The following is a 13,118-nucleotide window of genomic DNA, read 5'->3' as shown; positions in this document are numbered from 1 at the left end:
TCATGCAGTCATAAATGTAATACAGAGAAGAGGTTCCACGAAAAGGGACCGGTAACACTAACCCAGCACCAGCAGCAGCACACGTGATGGAACAGGAGGAGGCGCAGGAGGAGAAGGCCACGCTTTGAGACACAACAACCCAGGCCTTGCATGAGGACAAGAAGCGTGCGGATAGCATGCTTTGTACCGCCATGCAGTCATAAATGTAATAAAGATAAGTGGTTCAATAAACAGGGACCACGCGGCAACGCTAACCCAGCAGCAGCAGACGTGATGGAACAGGAGGAGGCGCAGGAGGAGAAGGCCACGCTTTGTGAGACACAACAACCCAGGCCTTGCATGAGGACAAGAAGCGTGCGGATAGCATGCTTTGTACCGCCATGCAGTCATAAATGTAATAAAGATAAGTGGTTCAATAAACAGGGACCACGCGACAACGCTAACCCAGCAGCAGCAGACGTGATGGAACAGGAGGAGGCGCAGGAGGAGAAGGCCACGCTTTGTGAGACACAACAACCCAGGCCTTGCATGAGGACAAGAAGCGTGCGGATAGCATGCTTTGTACCGCCATGCAGTCATAAATGTAATAAAGATAAGTGGTTCAATAAACAGGGACCACGCGGCAACGCTAACCCAGCAGCAGCAGACGTGATGGAACAGGAGGAGGCGCAGGAGGAGAAGGCCATGCTTTTTGAGACACAACAACCCAGGCCTTGCATGAGGACAAAAAGCGTGCGGATATAGCAGCAATGCTTTTTGCCGCCATGCAGTCATAAATGTAATACAGATGAGAGGTTCAATAAACAGGGACCGGAAACGCTACACCATCCCAGATGTTCATTGGTCATGTTACTTGGTTGGGGTCCTGGAGTGTTGCGTAGTCATTTCCAATCCAGTATTGATTCATTTTAATTTGAGTCAGACGGTCTGCATTTTCTGTGGAGAGGCGGATACGCCGATCTGTGACGATGCCTCCGGCAGCACTGAAACAGCGTTCCGACATAACGCTGGCTGCCGGGCAAGCCAGCACCTCTATTGCGTACATTGCCAGTTCGTGCCAGGTGTCTAGCTTCGATACCCAATAGTTGAAGGGTGCAGATGGATTGTTCGACACAGCTACGTCATCTGACATGTAGTCCTTGACCATCTTCTCCAGGCGATCGGTGTTGGAGGTGGATCTGCACGCTTGCTGTTCAGTGGGCTGCTGCTGCATGGGTGTCAGAAAATTTTCCCACTCCAAGGACACTGCCGATACCATTCCCTTTTGGGCACTAGTTGCGGCTTGCGTTGTTTGCTGCCCTCCTGGTCGTCCTGGGTTTGCGGAAGTCAGTCTGTCGGCGTACAACTGGCTAGAGGAGGGGGAGGATGTCAATCTCCTCTCTAAAGTCTCCACAAGGGCCTGCTGGTATTCTTCCATTTTGACCTGTCTGACTCTTTCTTCAAGCAGTTTTGGAACATTGTGTTTGTACCGTGGATCCAGAAGGGTATAAACCCAGTAATTGGTGTTGTCCAGAATGCGCACAATGCGTGGGTCACGTTCAATGCAGTCTAGCATGAATTGAGCCATGTGTGCCAGAGTCCTACCAGAATCCTCATCATCCTCTTGTGAGCGTTGTCATAGTTGTTGTGATGCATCATAGTCATCACCTTCCTCCTGGTCTGCTTCTGCTGACCATTCGCGCTGAATTGTGGAAGTCCAACGTGCACCGCTCTGGCCCTCGTCAGTGGTGGCATGAAATTCCTGCTCCAACTCCAGCTGTTCCTCCTCCTCTTCTTCGTCATAGCTGCTGGGGCCAGCGTTCCCTGAGGCGGATGGCCTGATGTTGGTACCATCACGCTGATCGTTTTCTTCTTCAGATTCCCCCAGTTGCATCATGACAGCTGTTTCCTTGATTTTCAACATTGACCTCTTCAGTAAACACAGCAGTGGTATGGTAATGCTGACTGAAGAGTTGTCACTGCTCACAAGCAACGTGGATTGCTCAAAATTTTGGAGGACTTGGCAGAGGTCCAACATGTTGGCCCAATCAGATCCACAGAAGCTTGGCAGCCTCGGTACTGCGCCGTCATGTACTGGACCACTGCACTCTTCTGCTCACAAAAGCGGGCTAGCATGTGCAGCGTAGAATTCCAGCGCGTAGGGACATCACACAGCAAGCGATGGTGGGGGAGATTGAAGCGCTCCTGCATCTTGGCGAGTGCCCCCGAAGCAGTACTGGAATTTCTACAATGTTTGGCCACACGACGCACCTTCAACAGAAGATCAGCCACGCCTGGGTATGTCCTCAGGAACCGCTGAACTACTAGGTTCATCACGTGCGCCAGGCAAGGGATGTGTGTCAGCTTAGCCAACCTTAAAGCGCGAATGAGATTACTCCCATTATCACACACAACCATGCCCGGTTTCAGGTCCAGCGGTGCCAGCCACAAATCCGTCTGTTCCTTTATTCCCTTCCAAATTTCCTCCCCTGTGTGCTGCTTATCCCCAAGGCAGATCAGCTTCAGCAACGCTTGCTGATGCATGCCAACAGCTGTGCTGCACTGCTTCCACGATCCTACTTCTGCTGGGTTAGCGTTTCCGGATGAGGTACAGCTTTGAGATGCATTGGAGGAGAAGGAGTCAGAGAGGTAGGTGCTGCTGTTGTTATCCAGTGGGAGGGACGGCAGTGCAGCTGTTTGCGGCGTGGGCAACACCCGCGCCGTAGCAGGTGAGGAATCGCTGCCAGGCTCCACAAGGTTCACCCAGTGCGCGGTAAGGGAGATGTATCGACCCTGGCCGAACGCACTCGTCCAGGTGTCAATGGTGAGGTGAACCTTGCAGGCAACGGCATTCTTCAAGCTTCGGGTTATTTTGCTGACCACGTGCTCATGCAACTCAGGCACTGCAGAGCGTGCAAAGTGGTAGCGGCTGGGAACCACGTAACGTGGGATGGCCACTGACATCATGCCCTTGAAGCTGTTTGTCTCCACCACTCGATATGGCAGCATTTCGCAGGCCAGAAGCTTGGCTATGCTGGCTGTTACTGCCACGGCCCGGGGGTCATTTGCTAGCAATTTCCTCTTGCGCTCAAACATCTCCGACACAGACAACTGAACCGTAGCGCTGCACACGGAAGGGCTGTTGGTTGTTGTGTTTGATGAACACTGGGAGACCTCAAGAGCACTACTCCGGAAAGTGACAGTGTCAGCGTCGTCTGATGTTTGTGAATGTTGTGAACCACGCAATGGCTGGGCTACTGCTGCTGCTGAGGCGGGTCTGGTGGTAAGTCTGGTGAACCCAAGGGAGGCAGTGTTGCTGGTACCCTGTGCTGCCGCGTTTGCCCACAGAGTGCGATGTTTGGATAGCATGTAGCGGCTCATGCTGGTGGTGGAGAGGTTGTTAATACTTTTCCCCCTGCTCAGGCGGGTCTTGCACACCTTGCAAATCGCCATGGTAACATCCTCAGTGCAGTCTTCAAAGAAAGCCCAGACTTTGGAGCACCTGCCTTGCTGGCGATTTCTGTTTGCTCCTCTTTTGCCTCTCACTTGAACTTCCACGCTTGTGGTGCCTGAAATTGCGCGCCGCCTACCTTGTGGCACAAGGCGAACTCGTGCAGTAGTGGGTTCTTCAACAGACTCATCTGTGCTGCTGCTACGACGGTGATGTTCTCGTTCACAAACAAAATCTGGGTCTCTGTCCACATTGTCCATACCCTCCTCTTCCATCTCCTGAAACTCGTCATATGTCATTGTGGGGGGCCGCCGCCGTGGAGTAGAGCTCCCCAGAACAACCTCTGCGCAGCTCATTTCAACGTCGTCTTCCAGATCTTGTCGGCCGACCTCCTGCAATTGCAACCCCTTCTGCCCAACTTGCTCTGGGATTTGGGTTTCCGAGTCCTCCTCGGACTCGCCTTGTATTTCAGTGCGCGGTGCATTTCCCACAGTTAATGGTTGTGAATCCAGGCACAACATTTCTGGCTGTTTCTCCATTGACCTTTGAAAGGTGGAAGTTTGTTGGGCTGGGAATAGCTCCTGTGAATACCCCATTGTGTCCTGAGGTAATTCATCAGACTGGTTATCTGGCAGTTGTGTGCGTGGTGTCGCTGCCGGTTGTGTCAGCTTTGTGCCCACTGGCTCCTTGTAACTGGCTGAGGACTCGGACCTCGTGCGTGATGTGCTGGTGCTGCTTAACCCACTGCTAGACGCTTGAGAGGTCATCCAAGTAATTATCTGGTCCTGTTCTTTTGGATTTGTGAGGGTTGTTGTCCTGGACAACATGGGCGGTATTGAGTGGGTTTTCTTGGGTGCTCCCCTGTGGCCTGTACGTGAACCGTCAGGGGAAACACCTCTTCCCTTGCCCCTCCCTCTTTCACCGGATTTCTTCCTCATTTCACTTATCCTTACAGTACACGCTGACTGGCAGCAGTACAGTGGCAGTACAGAAATGCTATACAGTACCACTATTCCCAGCAGCGACACAGAGCACAATGCTATACAGTGGCGGGTGAGCGGTGTACCACTATTCCCAGCAGCGACACAGAGCACAATGCTATACAGTGGCGGGTGAGCGGTGTACCACTATTCCCAGCAGCGACACAGAGCACAATGCTATACAGTGGCGGGTGAGCGGTGTACCACTATTCCCAGCAGCGACACAGAGCACAATGCTATACAGTGGCGGGTGAGCGGTGTACCACTATTCCCAGCAGCGACACAGAGCACAATGCTATACAGTGGCGGGTGAGCGGTGTACTACTGTTCCCAGCAGACACAGAGTGGCAGTAAACAGAATGCTATATAGTGTGGCTGAGCAAGCGGTGTACTACTATTCCCAGCAGACACAGAACAGTAAACAGAATGCTATATAGTGTGGCTGAGCGAGGTACACAGAGTGGCAGTAAACAGAATGCTATATAGTGTGGCTGAGCGAGCGGTGTACTACTATTCCCAGCAGACACAGAACAGTAAACAGAATGCTATATAGTGTGGCTGAGCGAGGTACACAGAGTGGCAGTAAACAGAATGCTGAGCGAGCGGTGTACTACTATTCCCAGCAGCGACACAATGACTGGGGGGACCCTGGCTAGCGTGGCTGGAGCGCGAACTACCCTGCCTGCCTACCCAAAGCTAAACCCACAGACAAATGGCGGAAATATGACGTGGTTCGGGTATTTATTTACCCGAACCACGTGACAGTTCGGCCAATCAGAGTGCGTTCGGGTCCGAACCACGTGACCCGTTTGGCCAATCACAGCGCTAGCCGAACGTTCGGGGAACGTTCGGCCATGTGGCCGAACGGTTTGGCCGAACACCATTAGGTGTTCGGCCGAACTCGAACATCACCCGAACAGGGTGATGTTCTGCAGAACCCGAACAGTGGCGAACACTGTTCGCCCAACACTAGTTGTTCGGCCGAATACTGCCCCCCTATGGGGTCGCAGGCATAAGGGGGGAGCATGCTCCGATCGCGGGGGGGGGGGGGGGGGGTTGGAAATTCCCCCCACCCCCTCCGCTAGCGCTCCCCCCTCTGCCCGCTTCCCCATACAAAAGTTTCAGGAAGTAAAACAGTACCGGTGGTACTAGTGGGTGGCTGGCAGTGGGCGGCACTGTGAAGTGAGTGACTGAGGAGGAGGAGTCCGGAGAGTGACGCGTTGAGGGATGCCGGGCAGCAGGCGGTTCAGCAGTAGTACCGTACTACTGCTGAACCGCCCACTGCCCGCCCTTGAGTTCAACTAGGAACAAAAAAAAAACACTGTGGCTCAATTACTACTTTAACCTCCCTTGCAGTCTGATTACGTTGGGGTATTTGCTACTAACCACTGATTACCACTTTAAATTAAAAACTACTGTAATAATCAGATCACCAGTATAGGCCGCCACATAGGAACACAGCATAGGTATTTGTTTGCTTGCCATTGTACCTACACGTGTCTGTCTCATCATGTCACCTCACTTAAGGTTTTAGTATATTTCCATTCTATGCTGCAGTTTTGTATGCATGTGATACATCAGTATTTTCATAGTACTGAACGATTTCCATTTTCTGCTTAGGAAGTGAAAACAATTCCCTCTACCTGTATTATAAGGGGCTCTCAAAGACTGCTTACTTTCAAGTTTGACACAGTGAAGAGTGTGTTGGACAAAGACCGTAAAGAAGACACCAATGAGTTTGTCAGTGCAGTATGTTGGAGGGCTCTTCCTGATCCCTTCCTGATGGGATAACGCTTTCTAGAACTCATATTTCTGTCTGTTACCTTTATTTATGTAATGTATTTTGTTTGGAGGGGGGGATGTGGCGAACATTACAGAAAGTCATGCGCAATCGCCAACGATTTTCGTATGGTCCTGCACAATTACCGTCAGTCCTGGGTAGAATAAAACAAAATACCTTTCCTTTGCTCTCTTCCACTGACAGCAGAGCCCCTCACCCCCCTCCACCTCCTCCAGCTTTTCACACGTAGCTGGTGACATAGGTGTTACAAGCCGTGGACCAAATGGTGGCCATGGAATAGCTTCAGCAGCAGCAGATAACAATCAGCCCCTCTCCCCCAAGCCAACTCAAACTGGCTGAGATAAAAGTTCCCTCCAAGCTCATAGACTCAAACAAAGAGAACTTTAATTTATTAATAATTCAAAATAGGTTTGGCACAGCAAGACAAAAATGACATTTCCTGATACCTAGTAATCAATTCTATCTTTCACCTGAATTGCAATTTTCTGACTATCAGGAATCAGTAGAGAAACGGCTTTATCCGCCCTGCGTAGAGCGAATGCAATAGAATAGGCATGTATAGCCTCATTTAATACAGGATCGCAGGCCCCTTATGAATATAGTCTCGGATTTGCGATGCGCCAATCTGGGACGGAGTCACACAGATTATTAATAATTGGTACATTTTTTGCTCTGAGTCTGGGGGGCAGCAACCTGCTGATTAGGAGGTAACCCCGCCTTAAACACACCTACTTTCCAGGTAGTGACAGCCCGAAACTCAGGTCCTATAAAAGTGGGGCGGGACCAAACCCACTCAGTTCTCCAAATTTCATCGACCAGGGAAGTCTAGGCATGCGTCCAAGGAGAATCGACGCATGCTGTGTTCAAGGACTTTTAACCTTAATGCCTACTTTTAAACTGGACTCTTTTTCTTCATTCTTCAAATGGACTGCTGCTCAGCTAACTAAGTAAGACTTTCTGATTTTATTCCTTTTTATTTTTAAGCTCTGTGTGTATATGTTAATTGCAGGGCCGGCCTTAGGTTTCACAGTCCCCTGAGCAAACCAGATTTTTGTGCCCCCCCATTCATCCTCTTCACGCACACAGACACAGATCACACACACGCAGATCACACACACACATACACACACTCACAAATGCAGATCTCATACAAGCAGATCACACACACATGCAGATCTCGAACGCACGCACACAGTCACACATGCAGATCACATACAAGCAGATCACACACACACACATATATACACACACTGACAAATGCAGATCTCATACAAGCAGATCACACACACACACATGCAGATCTCGCACACACACATGCAGATCTCACACACACATATGCAGATCTCACACACACACATATACACACTCACACATGCAGATCACATACAAGCAGATCTCGCGCACACACACATATACACACTCACACAGGCAGATCACATACAAGCAGATCGCACACGCACACACGCGCAGATCACATACAAGCAGCACGCACATGCGCAGATCACATGCAAGCAGCACACACACACGCAGATCACATACAAGCAGCACACACGCGCGCAGATCACATACAAGCAGCACACACACGCGCGGATCACATACAAGCAGCACACACACACACACGGATCACATACAAGCAGCACACACACGCAGATCACATACAAGCAGCACACACACACGCGGATCACATACAAGCAGCACACACACACACACGCGGATCACATACAAGCAGCACACACACACACACGCGGATCACATACAAGCAGCACACACACACGCGGATCACATACAAGCAGCACACACACGTGGATCACATACAAGCAGCACACATACACGCAGATCACATACAAGCAGCACACACACGCAGATCACATACAAGCAGTACACACACGCAGATCACATACAAGCAGCACACACACACGCAGATCACATACAAGCAGCACACACATGCAGATCACATACAAGCAGCACACACACGCAGATCACATACAAGCAGCACACACACGCAGATCACATACAAGCAGCACACACATGCAGATCACATACAAGCAGCACACACACACGCGGATCACATACAAGCAGCACACACACACGTGGATCACATACAAGCACCACACACACGCAGATCACATACAAGCAGTACACACACGCAGATCACATACAAGCAGCACACACACACGCAGATCACATACAAGCAGCACACACACGCAGATCACATACAAGCAGCACACACACGCAGATCACATACAAGCAGTACACACACGCAGATCACATACAAGCAGCACACACACGCAGATCACATACAAGCAGCACACACATGCAGATCACATACAAGCAGCACACACACGCAGATCACATACAAGCAGCACACACACGCGGATCCCATACAAGCAGCACACACACGCGGATCACACGCACACACACCCCCTCCCCCCTCACAGAACATCCCCATGGAGTCAAATAAGAGGCCCCCTGGCACTTAGCCTCCCTCCCTCCAATAAAAGTATCTTCCCGGGCACACAGCTTCCCTCTGAATAATGCGCCCCGCTCTGAGCACCTGTCATTTCCCTTCCTTCCCTCCCTCCCTCCCTCATAGAGAATGGTGCAGGCAGTGGCTCTTACCATCCATCTCGCAAACAGCAGCTCTGCTCAGCTCCCGGGACATAAGGGCTTTGCTTGATGACCTCATCAAGCGAGGACCCTTAAAGCCACAATGCAGAAGAATGTCCCGGGAGCTCAGCTGAGCAACGCTGCTGTTTGTTTGCGAGATGGGTGGTGAGTCAGAGCCACTGCCTGCACCGTTCTCTAGGAGGGAGGGAGGGAGGGAAGGGAAATAAGAGGTGCTCAGAGCGGGGCGCATTAATCAGAGGGATAGAGGGAAGCTGTGCGGCGGGGAAGATACTTTTATCTGAGGGAGGGAAGCGCCCCCCCTGGAAGCCAGCGCCCTGAGCGACCGCTCAGGTCAAAGGCCGGCCGTGGTTAATTGGTGTATATAACTGTATGTAATGCATTTTTGTTATTAAACGTTTTAAAAATGGTATATCGGTTATGACCTGTTGCTGAACATACACAATCGTACCTATTCTCCTGAACTCGCTACCCTGTGTTTAATAGAAGTATACATTTATAACCCGTATGCGTGAATCCGGTTTAGATAGTCCGATTGACCCAGATTCCTGCATACCGCAAAGGGTTAACAGAGCGTTCTCGAAGTCCTAGTATAATTACAGTAGCGGACTGTGTAACCCGCTTGGTGGCAGATCTTTGAATTGTATGTGTGAGGTGAGTCCGTTGGCGTCTGAATGCTCCCTCCAAATTGCGAAGTCGGGTTACCCTTCGTGATGAACAAAATGACCATGTGAGAGGATTTCTGACGCTGATCGATTGACCCCATCCGCAGACCGGCCTTGCGGTCTGTGAAGGGGGGGGGAATCTGCTTTAGGGTGCAGTGGGAGGGTTTAGGTAACGCAAAACATTTGTCACCACAGCGAAGATATGCAGTAAGTTTAACCAGTTTAGAACCTGGCATCTTGCACCCCTTAAAGAGAACCTGAGATGAAGGCCATTTCAGGGACTGTACTTACCTGGGGCTTCCTTAAGCACCCTTGAGGTCGCTCAGTCCTTCGCCGTTTCCCTGGGTGGCTCCTGTCATCTGCAATACTGCCCGAAAGCCTGGCTGAGTCATGCTTCATTGCACATGCCCGGACAGGCGTGCTCCCCCGTTGTGCTATGGTCTTTAGGAGCCTTCTGCGTCTGCACAGTAGTACTGCATATGTGCAGAACACTCCCATCCGCGGGAGTGCCTGGCTGTGCATACGTGGCGAAGCTCGGCGAGCTTAAGGAAGCCCCAGGTAAATTTGGTACTGGAGATGGCTTTCATCTCTGGTACACTTTAAGGAACAGAGACTTTTCTATAAAAAAAAAGAGACTTGTGATCACTGTGATTGGCTCACAGCAATTAGTATTATTATTTATTGTATTTATAAAGCGCCAACATATTACGCAGCGCTGCACAATAGATAAATGGGTTAACATACAGGTAGAACATACGGAAACTCACAACAAAACAAGATCATGCAAATGATTTGATAACAATACAGTGTCATAGGTCACAATAGAGACTGTTCGAGTCTACAAGAGGGGTGGTTGTGAGTAAGGTTGCATAATCAAGCTGGATACATTAGGGAGGAGGGCCCCGCCAGAGGCTTACAATCTAAAGGATGGGGTGGAGACAATAGGTGCGTCTTTTGAGAGGGGGTCTAACAGAACATATTATGGTGCTGGTGTAGGGGGGTATGCGAGCGTGAAGAGGTGAGTCTTGAGAGCTTGTTTGAAGGTATTAAAGGTGGGGGCGAGTCTGACGGCTGGTGGTAGAGAGTTCCAGAGAGTAGGGGCAGCCCTGGTGAAGTCCTGCAATCGTGCATGTGACTGAGTTATGCGTGGTGCGACTAGGCGCAGGTCATTGGAGGATCGAAGAGGGCGGGCTGGTATGTGCCTGTGGACCAGATCAGAGATGTAGGTCGGGCAGGTCTTGTGCACTGATTTGTAGGCCAAGCACAGGATTTTGAAATTGATCCTAAAGCTGATGGGGAGCCAGTGTAATGCTTTACATAGCGGAGTTGTAGAGGCGCTGCGGTGAGAAGAATGTATCAGTCTGGCTGCCGCATTCATTACCAATTTAAGTGTGTCAGTACGGTTAGAGGGGAGGCCAGATAAAAGAGAATTGCAGTAGTCTAGGCAGGAGATGACAAGGGCGTGGATAAGGAGTTTAGTGGTGTCAGGGGACAGGTAGGAGCGGATCTTGGAGATGTTGCGGAGGTGGAAGTTGCAGGATCTGGCAATACCTTGGATGTGGGCTGTAAAGGAAAGTTCAGAGTCCAGAGTAACGCCTAGACAGCGGGCTTGGGAGGTAGGGTGGATAGTAGTATTTTCAATAGTGACGTGCAGATCTGGGAGGGGTGCAGCTGTGCGGGGTGGGAATATTAGAAGCTCAGTCTTGTCCAAATTAAGCTTCAGGTACCTGGCAGCCATCCAGGAGGAAATGGATGTGAGGCAGGCAGAGACTTTGTCCATTGTAGAGGATGAGAGATCTGGGGTGTGGAGATATATCTGGGTGTCGTACAGGTGATAATTTAAACCCATGGAGGAGATGATTTTGCCAATTGAGGCAGTATAGAGTAAGAACAGTAGTGGTCTTAGGACGGAACCTTGAGGAACACCAACTGAGAGGGGTGTAGGAGTGGATGAGGAGCCATTGAAAAATGTTGTGAAGGAGCGGTTGGAGAGGTATGAGGAGATCCAGGCTAAGGCTAAGTCCTGAATGCCCATTAGCTGCAGGGAGTGGAGGAGGAGGGAGTGGTCGACAGTGTCAAATGCCGAGGAGAGGTCCAGGAGGAGCAGGATGGAGTATTTACCTTCGGCTTTGGCAAGGGCAAGGTCATTTACCACTTTGGTGAGGGCTGTTTCTTTAGAATGGGCTGTGCGAAAACCAGACTGCAGGGGATCGAGAAGGGCGTTGGAGTTAAGGAAGTTGGTCAGGTGTTGGTGGGCCAGGCGTTCAAGAATTTTTGAGGCAAAAGGGAGGAGAGAGATTTGGCGGTAGTTGGATGGCAGAGCAGGGTCAAGTGAAGATTTCTTTAGCAGGAGAAGCACAGTGGCCTGTTTGAATATGGAGGGGAAGATGCCAGTGGAGAAGGAGAGGTTGAACAGATGGGTGAGGACAGGGGCCAGATCAGAAAAATGTGGGTGCAGAGAATCAGATGGGAACGGATCTAGGGCGCAGGAAGTGGCAGGTGAAGTTGCCAGCAGCTGGTTGACTTCCTCCACCGTGACAGGATTGAAGGAGGTAAGGGAGGAGAAAGAGGCAGGAGTCGGATGTGGTGGGGAGGCGGGGGCGATAGAGTGAGTGGAGGAGAGAAATATCCCTCCAGATGGTTGTAATTTTGTTGATAAAGTAGTTTGATAGGTCAGTGGCTGAGAGGGTGGAGGTTGGGGGGGGGGGGAGGTGTGGGGTTAAGTAGGGCATTGAAGGTGGCAAAAAGACGACATGGGTTGGAGGCTTGGGTAGCGATCAAGTGAGTGAAGTATATCTGTTTACTATCAGCGATGGCAGTATGGTACGTCTGCAACTTGGTCTTGTATCCCAGGAAATCATTGGCGGGATTTCCTCCATTTGCGTTCTGCAGCTCGTGTCTCATTTTGTAGTTTTTTTGTGAGGGCAGTGTGCCAAGGTTGGGGGTTGGGGCGACTGTTGGTACGAAAGGTCAGGGGAGCAGCATGATCTAAGGCTGCGGAGAGGTTACTATTGTATTGAGCTGCCGCTTCGTTGGGGCAGGTTAGGCTTGGTAGGGAGGAGGAGAGAGAGTGGAGGGGTGTGGCTAGTACATTGGGGTTAAGGTTGTGCAGATCTCTCTGCCAACGTCCAGTTTGGGGAGGGGGACAGGGGGTGCTGGATGGAGTGAGGGTGAAGGTGATGAGGTGGTGGTCGGAGATGGGGAATGGTGTAATGTCCAGGTTGGTAAATGCGATGGCTTTGGAGAAAATTAGGTCCAAAGTATTACCAGCACTGTGAGTTGTGGCGTTAGTATGCTGAGTGAGGCCAAGGGAGTTGGTGAGCGAGAGAAGCTGAGTGGCAGCAGAGGTGGTAGGCTCATCAATTGGAATGATAAAGTCTCCGAGGATGATTGTTGGGAGGTCGGAGGACAGGATGTGTGGGAGCCAGGAGGCAAGGTTTTCTAGGAAGTGCGATATTGTACTGGAGGGGGGGCGGTATAGGACTGCAATAATGGCTGGGAGGGGATGGTAGAGGTGGATAACATGGGCCTCAAAGGAGGTAAAGTAAAGAGAAGGGGGAGGGGTAAGGACACGGAAGGTGCAGGATTGGGAGAGGAGTAGGCCCACCCCTCCTCCA

General features: G+C 50.9%; 1 pseudogene; it reads left to right on the top strand.

Annotated features, from left to right (window-relative positions):
• LOC137522056 (E3 ubiquitin-protein ligase COP1-like) overlaps positions 1-6,201 on the top strand; it is a 199,341-nt pseudogene extending 193,140 nt beyond the window's left edge.
• Positions 6,202-13,118: the final 6,917 nt, after the last annotated feature.

This window comes from Hyperolius riggenbachi, chromosome 6, assembly GCF_040937935.1.
Source record: "Hyperolius riggenbachi isolate aHypRig1 chromosome 6, aHypRig1.pri, whole genome shotgun sequence".
In the NCBI taxonomy this organism is placed as follows: domain Eukaryota; kingdom Metazoa; phylum Chordata; class Amphibia; order Anura; family Hyperoliidae; genus Hyperolius; species Hyperolius riggenbachi.
This window is presented reverse-complemented; position numbering and strand designations above follow the sequence as displayed.